Source organism: Lactuca saligna, chromosome 8 (assembly GCF_052625555.1).
Source record: "Lactuca saligna cultivar CGN05327 chromosome 8, ASM5262555v1, whole genome shotgun sequence".
Classification (NCBI taxonomy): domain Eukaryota; kingdom Viridiplantae; phylum Streptophyta; class Magnoliopsida; order Asterales; family Asteraceae; genus Lactuca; species Lactuca saligna.
In genome coordinates this window covers 82,410,625-82,425,766 of record NC_136424.1, presented here as the reverse complement: position 1 = coordinate 82,425,766, position 15,142 = coordinate 82,410,625, and positions in this window count along the sequence as shown.

Sequence of the window (15,142 nt, the reverse complement as noted above, 5' to 3'; positions counted from 1 at the left end):
ACGGCCAGACAAGGTGTGTGCGGCCGTATACCCTTGAAGATCTTGCAAATATGGTGATTTTTATGATGATCATCAAGTGTTTCCAGAATATAACAAGTTATTGAAAGGGTACTTACGTGTTAGAAGCTTGAAAGGGTGATTTAGGGCCAAAAACTTAGTGCATGTTCTTGGTGTTCTTGATGAACACTTAAAGATCTAAACAAAATGAGTAGTTTCATGGATGAAAACATGGATATTTACTAGTTATAGAATTTTATCAACTAATAATGGAGGAAACACTTACTTATTTGAAGATCCTAGTGAAGAACACGATGATCCTTAAGAGAGAATCGGTTTTCTAGCCTTGGAAGTGTGAGATATGATGAATAATGAAGGAATATATAACATATACACATGAGTGTACGGCCAGAAGGGGGTGTACGGCCGTACAACCAGGTGTGCGGCCGTACACTCCTTAACAAGGGGTGTTTCGCTCAATTGAAAGGTGTTGAACTCGTATACACTCATCCCTAGACTCATACCTTGATTATACTAGGCTTAGAACACTCAAATAGACTTTAAACAATGCTAGAAGATAGCAGAAACGAGTCTGACTTTGATTGAGTTGATTGACTGTACAATATAGAAATTTCGAGTTTTCACAATATCACCACACAAACGGATAACATATACAATCAAACATGTTGGGTCCAATCAACCATCGGGTTGGAATACTATAGGCCCAGTCAACTTGCGGGTCTAGTCATCCTCGGGATGGAATACCCCAGTTTGGAATGCTATTATACAAAGGGTTCAATAAGCCATCGGGCTGGAATAATCAGGGTTTGTTGGTCTACCGCCTCAACCTGAGTCTCCGTGTCTACGGCTTACAGCCGGCCCGCACGAGGTATCTTCGCCTATAGTACAAATCAGGAAAGCCTCAACCCAAACCAAACACAACATGTCGACATGTGAACAATCAAGAATCAAGTAGGCACATAATGCATACAACATCAATCATACAACTCGCTATTGCCTACTAATCCTTTCACAACATACAATCCTGCTACCAACTAACCTCCATAAAATATGTAACCATAAATACCAGAGGTGGGATAGCCATCAGTACAGATGATCCTACTCTAGAGCCACAACCAAACAAGGAACAAACAATATAGCCTAGACCAAGAGTTCTAAGGCTATCCTACATGACCACAGACAGTCCTTAAAGGCACTCCATTGATGACAACCAGCAAGCACATATAACATATAGTTCTACAGACTATTACAACAAAGTGACATACTTAATACCAGGATACAGATCTAATATATCACTACAATATCGCAGCATACTCGATACCAGAACACAAATCTAGCATATTACTACAACATAACAACATACTAAATATCAACAATCTAAGGAATGCATGGTCGTATATACTCAGAGGTGGGATAGTCACCCGTATAAGTGATCCTACTCTAGAACCATAACCAAACAAGGAACATCTAAGAGATTTTAGATCAAGAGTCCTCAGTATATCCTGCATGACTATATACATTCCCTAAGTCACCCCTCTACTAACAGATAACCAAAAGTAATGGGTCGGTATTGGTGCCTTCGACCACGGGTACAGTGAGGCAAAACTCATATCGATATGCGTGTAGAAAACTACCGTAGCAACGAAGAACTCTACCAGATTCAACTCACTTCCAATCACCTACATGAAGATACTAGGGTCAATCCCCGATTAGAGGTCATAGTCACTTGCAATAGTGACTATTCACATGAAATGATGATTAGGGTTTCACATAAAATGACGATTAAGGCTAAGTAAGGACACTTAACCCATTAAGGACTTAGTCACCTAAGGGTAGGACTGATTAAGATTTGACTTAGTCATTCTTGGGTATAATAATAATCCAAGCATTAGCCCAAATACGCACCCAATCATTATCCAAAATAGAGCTCCCCGATTACAAGGTTTTCCACATAAAATCATAATTAGGGTTAGTTTTCCACACCTAAACCAATAAGGACTTAATTCATTAAGTCCAATACTACATTAAGTTAGTCTTAGGGCATTACCGAGTATAATTTAAAGTTTAATTAACAATTTTAATGTGGGTCCCGACAAAACTCCAAAACTAGGGCTTTCTAAACCCTAATTAGGATTTCAAACCCAAACACGTGCCACTCGGACTAAAGTTAGATGTTTAGGTAATTTAATGTTTAATAAAGTCGGGCACCACCCACTGCCACCTCAGGCATGTTGGGTTATGAGCATATCTACATTCCTATGTGATCATGCAACCCTAATTGTTTTGGATCTAAGTTTTTCACTAACTGAACATGTAAATTGAACACTAAATCAATAACCCTATATCTAGCATATAATTTTCAAAATTCACATGAAAATAGGGTTAGAAGATTACCTCACTTGTTATATAGTAATAACAAGTCAATCCTTGAAGATCCTTGACTCTTTAAAGCTTAGTGCCCCAAGTGTTGCACCCCTTGGGAGTCGAAACCATTTCTAGCCTATCACCGTTGCCATCACCAATGTCCATGGAACTTTGGGAGGTAGATCTTCCAAATGAATTTTCTTAACCAATACACCAAAGCATTGCTGCTTCAGCAGCAATTAGAAAATATGTTAGATCTATGAGGGTCATGTCGTGATCTGTCATATAGAAATCCTTAACGAACTGACTATACAACTCTGGAAGCGGTTGAAGAACAAAGTCAACAGCTAGCTTCTTTGGGAAAATCACACCCAACATTCCCAATCTGTTAATGTGCAACTTCATGTTCACAACATGTTGCACACATAAAGTTTCTATCTAAGTGTTTGCATGCCAAAAGGGCTTGAGTAACTTTGAACTTTTCAAGTTGATGAAATTGTGGGTCGGGGAGAATCACTAGAGGAGGTGGAGGAAATATGATTTCCAGTTCCACCAATGCTCGAAGAAGGGAATGATCTTTCACCTTGATCGACACGTGGAAGATTATCTTCAGATGGAAAACTATTTCCAAAATGATGAGGAAATCCATATTTGTCTAAACTAGACATCTACAAAAGGATAAAATTCAAATTAGTTGATTTAATCCATCACAATAATTCACAATTCGGAAGAGGGACGCCGTAATCCAATTGTAAATTATTTGAAGGTAGGTAAATGACGATTTACCAATTCCACCACAAAAAACAAAATTTTAAACAAATTAGGTTTTAGGTGAAATTCCTAGATCTTTTGAGATTCATTGAACTTTTCAAGGGCATGTTTAATCTCGATTATGCCCTTCAAGTTTGTGACCGGGATACCGAGGATCACAAATAAGGTGTGAATAACCATGCAAATTAGTTTGGTACACTCGATGTCATTTATCACCTAATCAATGTGTCGGTTAACCACACGCGCTCCATTGATCAATGATAACTTACGAGCTACTCATTGCCATCCTTCATAAGTCACAAATTAGTGTGTCGGTTAACCACACACACTCCTCTAACGACCAATAAGGTGCAATGTGCAATTTCATGGGTTAGCATCAAATTCATATTTTCCTAAAGTAACTAAGATTGAGAATTTATAAAAGGTTTAGTTAGTTTGTATATTCATTATGTTTATTAATGAGATTTAATGTCTCTATCAAACCCGTTTGGCTAACGACCCTCCACTAGTCAAGAGTGCAGTAGGTAAGAGTGGATAGCCAATGACGGTCATTTTCTTATATTAGATTTTTTATTTTATATAGTATAAGGGTGTATTTTAAACTTTTTAAAATACTAGGTGGTTTACCTTTTAATAAATTAAACTTTTAATTTATTTAAATCTAAAACATATTATGGATTTATTAATTCTCTCATTTAATTAAACATTTAATTAATTTAATAAAATCCATGAGGGTATAATTTTTAAACTATTCAAAAATACTAGGGTTTAACCATTTAAATTTCTAAAATAAAAACCTATTGATTTCAAATTTAAACTATAAAACAAAACTTTTCAAAATACTAGGTTGAATTTCAAATCAAAATAATCTTACCAAATCCTTTAATTTTGATAAGGATATCATTTTACCATTCAGAAAAATCGATTTTAGGCAATAAAAACAAGTTACGGTAATTATCCTACTCAAAATCTGATCTGAAAATCGAAAAATCAGTAAACTAACGAGTCAACTCGTCGAGTTGGACTCTAAACTCGCCGAGTTCATCCAACTCATCGAGTTCATATTGAACTCGTCGAATTCCATCCTGAGGACACCAATTTTTGATTTTCAATCACTTTGCACAGTTCACTCTTGCATCAATTCAGTTGAAAAACATATTAGGATCTGATACCACTGTTGAGTTATGAGCATATCTACATTCTTATGTGATCATGCAACCCTAATTGATTTGGATCTAAGTTTACCACTAACTGAACATGCAAATTAAACACCAAAGCAATAACCCTAGATCTAGCATACAATTTTCGAAATTCACATGAAAATAGGTTTAGAAGATTACCTCGCTTGTTATATAGTAATAATAAGTCAATCCTTGAAGATCCTTGACTCTTGAAAGCTTAGTGCCCCAAGTGTTGCACCTCTAATGGAGTCACAAACACCCAATGCAAAGGATGAGTTGGAGAGGCAAGGAAAATCGGCTAGGCTAGGGTTTCATAATCATGGGGTCGAAATTCTTATGCCTGGGGGATCCTTATTTAGCTGTGGGCTGCTAGGGTTTCTGGAGGAAACCCTAATTCATGCTTAAGGCCTAAGCATCCCATGGACTCTTAATTAGCAAGCCTTGGAAGAAATATATAGAGCCTCCATATAGGATTTCGTCCACTCAAATCATATCAAGTACATACCAATTATAGTTATGTGCTTAGACATCTAATCCAACAGGACAGTGAAGGTTCGCGGCGGTCGATGGCGGCAGCCACCCATACACAATGGCGGTGGCGGTTTCGAGTGATGAATCCAACAACCAAGCACACATAAAAGTTCCTACATCACACATACACACACAAGCACCAAAAAGAATACAAAAATTCCCAATACAACCACCAAGACGGTGGTAGACGGTGGTAGGTTTTCTTTGGTTTTTCGACCAAACAATATGCATACGAAACCATACCATTAAAATATGCACATACATATGTGAAATTACACACAAACACAGCCACCCACATGGTGGAAGGCGATAGTCGGAGAGTGATAGGGTGAAAGCCGCATGGCGACGACGGTACCGGTTGGACGACTACAACATTTCGAAAGGAATGGAGAAGGGAGGGGGTTGCAGCAGCAACACACACACGTAAAAAATGAACACCACACAGTCACCTACTCACAATGGTGGGCGACAATTGAAAAATGATGGCAATTGGGACAGTTGCTTAGAGCGGCAACGGTAGAACTTGATGAAGCAACGAATGAAGCGAAGTGGGCGGAAGAGGAATGGTTTGCGCCATTATCGGGGAGAGGCAACAACGACCACAAGTCTCGATCTTCCGACTGTCCATTGATACTGCATCTAATTGTTGATCTTTGTCGTTGTCAGTAGCGAGAGCAACGACGGTGGTGCTCGTTGGTTCACGACGGCGACACAGCTGATGGCGGCGGCTGGAGATGAGAAGTGATAAGGGTGGTGGCTAGAGAACACTTATAGGGTTAGGGTTTATGTGTGTAACCGAGTAGCAAGAGGGTGGAGGGAAACATGTTCGAGTTCTGTCTCCAAATTAAGCCCCTTTCTTACACTTTCAGTCCCTCCTTCACAATTCATTTTCAAATCAAATCCACTAATTAGCAAACAACCCTTACTCCATGAAATTCTTCACATTTCAAGTGCAATTGTTAAAAAATAGATCCCAAATTCCAAAAATTATAACATTTAACTCCTTATGGATAACACTTTGATAAATTATTATGGATTTAAGGCTAAAATAAAATAAAAATATAAAATACATCTCGAGGTTTTATGGTTTATTTATTTATTTATTTTAAACGGGATGTTACATTTTTTTTCTTTTTTAATTTACATAATAATTTAAACGGTCTCTTAACTACTAAGTGGCTAATCAAAATTGTTTCAAATACTAATCTACAAAATGTTGGAAATCAAATGGGATTAAATGTTGATCGGCAAGTTTCCTATCATTTCACATTGGTGGAAGGAGGAAGAAACTTTTAATCGGTAGTTTTCATCTTCTCCTGCGATTCCATCGTCACTGACAGTGCCTTCCTCGCCTGCGGATCTTTTTTCTCCGACAAAGCTTTCTTCTCTGGTGTAGCTTTCATCTCTAACCATTTATGAAACAAGTATATTATAGGAAAACAGCTCTGTTACTCTCAATTTTTCTCACCTCTCAATATTAATGTCTCCCTCTGGTTCACTCTCTATATCTTCTCTTTCCTATATAACTTATGAAATTTCTTAGAGACCAACTTGAGAACAAGTCCACAAATTAGCTACGCTCCTGAAAATATCATTACCAGGGGCTTTAGATCACGTAAGCTGCCAAATTTCACCCATGTTCTTACTTGTCTCAGTGGTGTCTTCACTCTGACCTCAAGTGCCTAGATGGTAGGAAACATTCGAGATTAATATGGAAAGAAATTGATGGAAAAACTCATACAAACACCTAAAGATCCAAAATTTTGGCATTAAACGAATCTGGGACATTCTCGAACTATGAATCGTCATTGCATTAAGATCTTTCTCCCATATCCACTGTGGTGGACATACACGATAACCATCAAAGTATTATCCCTTTCTCTAATCTCCGACGAACTAGCCTCACTCCTGTAGCTTCTAGTTCATGATCTACCTGCTTTATATTCGGTTTTGAGACTCAAATGAGATAGAAGACGCATAAAAACGATCAATGGTTGTGTGTGTGTGTGTGTGTGTGTGTGTATATATATATGTATATACTAGGCGAATGCCTGCACGTTGCGTAGAAACACCTATATAGTTGATGTCTTTACAAATATATGTTTTTTTAACTATAACAATAATGTTGTTGTTAAATTTGATATAATAATTTGTATATACTACATTGATATAATATATTGATTATATTTGAATTATATGATAATATATACATTTATTGTAACTTCATAATCTTAATCGTTTGAATGACTTCTACCCGCGAGTTACAGATGAATAAAATTAAATATTATATATGATTTGATGTTATTTATAGTTGTTTTTATTGTTAATTAATTTATAAAAATTTATTTGCTTAATGTTTTAATTTCTTTCATTATAATTATTTAAAACATCAAACATTGTTTTTTTATTTTAAAGCTAACAATATAATCATTTATATAGAGTTATTTTTAACTATTGTTATTGTAAGTTATTTTAAGCTACTTATTTGGAAACTTTTAACGATTATAAAAACATATTTAAGAAATATTTTAGTTAAATTGATATTACAATTTAATTTTTGCTTTTATCACTACAATTTATCACTTTTAACTATTTACAAAATACTCTTTGGTTTTTTAAATAAAACTGAAATTTATATTTGAGTTGACATTGTAATGCGCAGAAACACTAATATAGTTGAAGTCTTTACAAATTTATATTTTTTAAATATAACATTAACGTTGTTGTTAAATTTGATATAATAATTCGTATATTAATTTGATATAATATATTGATTATTTTGAATTATACGATAATATATACATCTATTATAACGTTATAATCTCAATCGTGTAACAACCCGAAATTTCCAGGTATTTATTATTGGCTTATTTTTGGAAATTATGAGTGGACTCGGCGAGTTGGAGCTCAAACTCGCCGAGTAGGATCGCGGTTTTGGACAAGGGTTCGCGTCTAGACTCGGCGAGTCCACGCTGTGTAAAGAAACCCTAATTTCCGGGGTTTGAGACCTATTTAAAGGGCCTAATGGCCGTCATTTGTGCTCACCAATCCATAGAGAGAAACCCTAGAGTGCTTGAGCGTTTTGAGAGAGAAAGGAAGCCATTCTTGATCTTTGTGGTGTTATTTAGCAAGGAGAAGGAGGTCATAACCAAGAGGAAGCATAGGAGATTGCTATACTGTGGATTTGAAGCTCAGATCTTCGACTGTGAGGTATTATTTCAGCTCATCTTCTATTTTGTGAAGTATAATTTGGATTTAGGGTTCTGTGGCCTTTATTGGGTTGATTTGATGCCAAATAGTCCCTTTCTAATGTTGAGGCTTTGGATCTGGATCCATAGAGGTCCAGAGAGCCTCACTCATCAAGCTTTATGAAGAGCAATGGAGATTATGACCTTGAGTTGTGGTATTTGGGACAAAATCATCATATATGGTCATATAAATGTTGTATGTACATCAAGATAGTGACTTTACGTGCTAAATAAGCTTGGAAGGACTGGATCTATGAGTTAATGGATCAGATCTGACCTTAGGAGTGAGTTTGAGTCATTGCATGGCATGGACTCGCCGAGTCCGAAGAACAGACTCGGCGACTAGCATGAATATTGCCCACCACTACACAGCGAGTGGTCTTGCCGAGTTGAGGGTTTGACTCAGAGAGTCAGGGAGAGTCAGAGTGGGTTGACAGGTGGACTAAGTCAAGCTGGACTCACCGAGTTGTTCTTGAGACTCGGCGAGTTGAGTCGTGGTGGCCCCATAACTCATGCTAGGTGGAACTCGTCGAGTTAAGAGAATACTCAACGTGTCAAGAGAGGATCCCAGGGAAATCAGTGTATGCGCTTAGACTCACCGAGTCGTTATAGTGCACTCGCCGAGTCCGGTCAAAGTTGACCGTTGACCATTGACCAGTGTTGACCTGTGTTGACTTGTTAAGGGATAGTCAACCTTAGTTGGGAAAGTGTTAATTAGAGATGTATTGTGTTATAGGAGGACTATAGCTTGGGAGATCGAGCACTAGTGATTTCAGGGATTTACGAATTACCGAGACACGCGAGGTGAGTCTTCTCACTATACTTTACCTTGAGTAGGTAACCAGAGTTACGTGACAGAGTATTTGTATGTTATGTATGTTATTTGTTGTACTGCATTATTTCTATGTGATTTATGTTGTGCATGTTTACAGAGTTAGAACCGGAAGGCTCACAGAGTTAGAACCTGAGGGTTCACAGAGTCTGGGTGCACGGACCCATAGAGTCGTAGCCTCGAGTGGCTAATATGTGTTATATGTGGTATTTTTGGGAACTCACTAAGCTTTGTGCTTACAGTGTTTGATGTTATTTGTTTCAGGTACTACTGACGACCGCGGGAAGGCGCCGGCTTGATCAGTACACACGCATGAGATTTATGATTTGAGACCTTGGGATTTTGTATTACTTGGATTGAATTATTAAAAATGATTGTTTTCTGAATATTAAATGAATTATGTTTTATAAAAAAATTTGAAAATTTTGTTTTGAAATTTACGGTGTTACAAATCGCTTGAATGACTTCTACTCGCGAGTTACACATCAATAAAATTAAATATTATATATGGTTTGAATTATTTATAGTTGTTGTTATTGTTAACTGATTTTTTAAAATTTATTTGCTTAATGTTTTAATTTTTATCATTATAATTATTTAAAACATCAAACATTATTTTTTTTATTTTAAAGGTAACAATATAATCATTTATATAAAGTTATTTTTAACAATTGTTAATATAAGTTATTTTAAGCTACTTATTTGAAAATTTTTAACGATTATAAAAATATATTTAGGAAATATTTTAGTTAAACTGATATTACAGTTTAGTTTTTGCATTTATCATTATAATTTATCACTTTTAACTATTTATAAAATATTATTTGGTTTTTTTAGTGGAACTGAAATTTATATTTAAGTTGACCCTGTAATGTTATATTTAAATTAACAATTTAAGTATTTTGCCCAAATTTTTCAAAAGTTGTAGCTTTAAACTAATAATGGTTTACATGCAACAACATTTTAAATCTAATAAATTAAGTATTGTATGTTAAAATTTAAGGACATAACTTTATAAATAGAAGTAAAAGATATTAATTTAAAATTGAAATTTAGTGTGTTTATGATTACACTTTAGGTTTGATGTTTATTTAACCTTATTAACCAACTTACAACCATTATTAGAAAAACACTACAATTTATCACTTTTAACTATTTATAAAATAATCTTTGGGTTGTTTAAGTTAAATAAAATTTATATTTAAGTTGAGTCTATATTGTTACATTTTAATTATAATTTAAGTATTCTATACAAATTGTTCAAAAATTATACATTTAAAATGATAATTGTTTACATCCAACAATATATTAAAACTAATAAATCAAGTATAATATGTTAAAAGTTAAAAAACATAATTTTATAAGTAGAAGTAAAGATATTATTTTAATATTGAAATTTAGTTTATATATGATTACACTTTAGATTTGATATTTATTTAACCTAATTACCAAATTATAATTATTATTATAAAGAAATTGAAAAGTCATGGGAGTTTCAAATGAATGTGGTGAAAGGAAAAAAGAATAGGGGTTTCAAATGCATGAGATTCAAGAAAAAAAAATGCTAGCTTTATAAGTATATATATATATATATATATATATATATATATATATATATATATATATATATATATATACTAGGATCGGTAGGCTTTTCGGCGGGGACCAGTTTGCAGGTTTGAAAATGGCATGGATGGAGCTTCATCGATGCGTCACTGTTAAGGGCATCCAATATGCATCAAACTTGTTAGAGTTTAATGGATTGACATATCATCATTTTACTTATTGTACAACTTTACACTAATTTTCCTACAATGCATTGAACCCAACACAGTTCAATAGAATATATAATTAATAGTTAAAATGTTTTCTTTTTCCCAGTGAAGAGTTCAATGACCATTGAACTTCATATCCATTGAATGCCAATATGGCATCCCACAATGGTAGATACACCTTCAACTCTCCTATTGAACTATGCATTGTGGATGCTCTAAGGAGAAGAAGACACAACTGTTTTCAGATTTGGCAGATTCAGCCCACAAAGTTCGATATTTTGACATAACTTACCCTAACATCAATTTCTCTCTACGAAAGTGGTTTCTAGAAATGACAAATTAAACCTTCCATTATATATATATATATATATATATATATATATATATATCCCTTATTTATTATTATTATTATTATTATTATTATTATTATAAGAACAGTCAACAATCAACAATAATAAAGAGGTGAAAGGAAATACATACTCGTCACCACATCAGGAGTCGCTTGCGCCTCCTCTGCTGTCATCTGAAAGGCTCTACTCTTCGCCATTGGCGCCTCACTTCGGCCTTGACGGCCGTCTGTAATCCTCAATGTTGCAGGGGCAGGTGCTACCACCTTCCTTGCTGTTGCTGTCAAACTCAGACATTGGGACTTTTTATGTCCCTTCTGATTGCAATGGAAGCAAATCAGATTAGATGATGCGGTAACGGTGGGAGTAGGTGTACAATCTTTGATCATATGCCCAGTCCGGCCACACTTGTAGCAATCGGGACTTCCTGCCTTGCATGCCCCATCGTGCAATCTCCCACACTTGCCACACCGAATGTGGCTCTGTTGTCCTCTAGATCTGTGATCTAATACCTTAGGCTTCTTGCCCAAACTCCCTGTACCCGAAGCCACCTCCGGCTTCCTCTTTCTCTCCATCTCAAGGTCAATCTCTCTCTCACGAGCCCTAGCAATCATGTCATCCAACATTTTACAACTGGACCGGCTCACAAACTGTCGGATATCACTCCGCAACATCTCCTGATATCGGGCCTTCTTCATTTCCTCATCAGCTGCGTACTAAGGAACGAGAAGAGCCCTCTCCCTGAACTTGGCGGGAATCTCCACCACCGTCTCTGTAGTCTGAGTAAGATCCTGAAACTCCCTGGCTAACTGTTGCACCTCAATGACTGGTGCAAACTCGACTCTAAACTTGGTAGTAAAATCAGCCCAAGTCATAGCATCAAGTGTTGCATCATCCTGATGACATGCCCAATCTCCTCCCACCAATCTCGTGCCCTGTCCTTCAGAAGACAGGATGCTAATCTGACCCTGTCCCCCTCGGGACATTTGCTGGTGTGGAACGCGTTGGCAACATCTGCCAACCACCTAGTACTCGCAATGGGGTCCCGCGCCCCATGGTAATCTGGAGCTCCACAAGCCCGGAAGTCCCTAAAGGTGAGTGTGCGCGACCCCATCATGGTCGTCATCTCAGCACGGAACGTGCTCAACTTCTCATCCATCAACTCTAAAATACCCTCCTTGATCGAACCAAAGATCACATGAGTCTGCTCAAGTATGATACGGGTAACATCTGAAGTGAAAAACTCCCTAGTCTGCTCATCCAAATGCTCGGCCCGCCCCCGAGCCTGATCCTGATCCCTCCCCGGCACCTGAACTGCTGCCTGCTGGTCTAGGACGTAGTACCACCATTATGAAAACACATCATGATAAACATCAGAAACACTGATATATCTCGAGGGATCGCTACTACTACAGGTTTCCCGGTCTCACCTCAGCCTTCCTTGATTCAAGTACAGGTCCTTTGCTTCCAGTAGTATGGGACCCTACTACCTTCCACATCTATCCGTACTTTCCGCAAGAATTTCCTTGACTCCACCAAGTCATTGCTACTGCTACTAATCTCTGCTACTCTCATCCTAGGTTCACCCTACGGGAAATCTCTTGACTCAACCAAAAACCACTCCTCAGCTGCTGAAGGCCCCCTTGTAATGCCAATTAGTCATCATCTGAATACCACCACATGTGATGAGGCTTAGATAATCCTTCGAGTAAAAGACTCGTTCCTACAATGGTTGGACTCAAACGAGAGCTGCGTAGTAGGGCCAAATCCAACACTCTGAGATTCCAACCTTGATCACATGTAAGGTGACGTATTTACCTAATGGCTAACTCCCATCACTTGGAGTCCCACAAAGCACAAAACAAGCAACATTCAGACATAGGAACAAATCAAGCAACTCTATTATCATAACAAGAAATTGTACTAGCATACAACGCTAAGCTCACAATATCAGGCATAACATAATAAGGCTATCCTCTTGCTGTCTACTCAATACTGGCATGCAATTCTTATAAAGCTGAAACACATATAGCAGGCACATAAGGCATCCTCCTTGATCCTTAGTCGTATTCTAGCATGTTGTTATACTATAACTGAAACAGATAATCATAAAACTTGTATGGGTAATTTGGGAGTACTTACTTGAGCTCGGCTGATTGCATGCACCACACCCTTTTCTTGTTTTCCAAAATCTTTTTCTTTTTAAGACTCTTTTTCAAAAAATCTTTTGAAAACATTTTTCTTTCAAAAAAATCTTTTACTATTTCCTTAGTTTGAGTTCAATCATACTATAAGTGTGCCTGAATCCCTCAAACCAAGGCTCTGATACCAACTTGAAACAACCCAAAATATGACCCAAATTTTTTTGTTTTAATAACACTAAAAATCACATCATCTATAATAAAACCATGAGAAGAGCAACTCAATTGTCATAGTACTATGGCAAAAAAATCTGTATCAATCATATTAACATCCAAAATAAACTCCCAGGATAAACTGAAGTTGTGGTGTGTGCGATGCCATCAACCCGAGCTCTTCCCTTTGCTTGCGGAAGTACCTGAAACCAAAACTGAAACTGTAAGCACAAAGCTTAGTGAGCTCCACCAGACTACCACATACCATATAATAACATATAAACATCTATTGGGCCTTGTCCACTGCATCAGACCGAAGTTTGGAAACTGCATCGGACCGAAGTCTGGAACTAACCATGGCCTTGCCCTCTGCATCGGACCGAAGTCCAGAAACTGCATCGGACCGAAGTCTGGAACTGACTGGGACCTTGTCCCCTGCATCGGACCGAAGTCTGGAAACTGACTGAGCATAACATAGCATAGCATAAACATATCAACTAGCATAAACACATATACTGCATACTGCATCGGACCGAAGTCTGGAAACACATAACACAAAGACATGCTTGAATCACAAAGACATCAAGCACACTGAACTACTACATCGGACCAAAGACATAACACAAAGACATGCTTGAATCACAAAGACATCAAGCACACTAGACGGGTCGTCATTGTGGCCGTAGACCCATTCCTACTGGAAGGAAAATTCACCTCGTAACGTTGGCTGCTAAGGTGCTGACTCTAACATTGGCTGGCTGCTGCTCCAAAACTATCCGGCTACAATTTCCAAAAATACTAGATTAGTTACTGGTAAATGCTCTGGGGGTCAAATGACTATTTTACCCCTAGTCACAGTCAACTCCCTGGTCAAAGTCAACTTCCAGCTGACTGGACTCGTTGAGTTGGGTCGTCAACTCGCCAAGTCCCTATCATCCCTATCATCCATTCTAGTCCTGACTTCATCCGACTCACCAAGTTGTATGAACAACTCGTCGAGTTCTCCTTCAACATATGAGCACGCCCAAACTGTGACTTGCCGAGTTGAAGAACAACTCGTCTAGTCTGAAGAACAACTCGTCGAGTTCCACACATACTATTACTACAAAGTCGATTCTAATCGGTTCCAGTGCTTCCAAAACATAGATCTGAGCTTCTAGGACTGGTTTTGCATGTAAAGTTTCCAACTTTATGTGTATGCACAAGAGTATGAGGCTAAAATACCCAAAATCAACAAATACAAAGCACTTAGGGTTGGAACAAGGCCAAAATCGCATAAAGGTGATTCTAATGAGTTTTTGGGGTTCAATAACGTCCAGATCTAAGGTTTCCATTCCAAAAGAGAGTTCACATCTCAAGTTTTGAATCATAAAAGGTTCCATAGAACACATGACAAGCATAAAAGGGGTTTTAAATGGAGGAATATACAAGGTTATAACTTCATTACCTGAATGAGAAATAGATGAAAGCTAACTCCTAGATCTCCTTTCTCTTTTATGGACCTTCTCTCCTTCCTTCTCTTTCAAAGCTTCCAAGATAACACAATCACACTCAAACTCAACAATGGGGCTAGGGTTTACAGGGGAAATGCCTTAAAGGTGCTGGAGGCTGGGGTGGGAGGCTATAAGGACATAGGGTGCAAACCCTTGAAATTAGGGCTTCAATTAGACAGGCGAACTCGCCGAGTCCTAGCGTATGGACTCGCCGAGTAGCCATCCCCA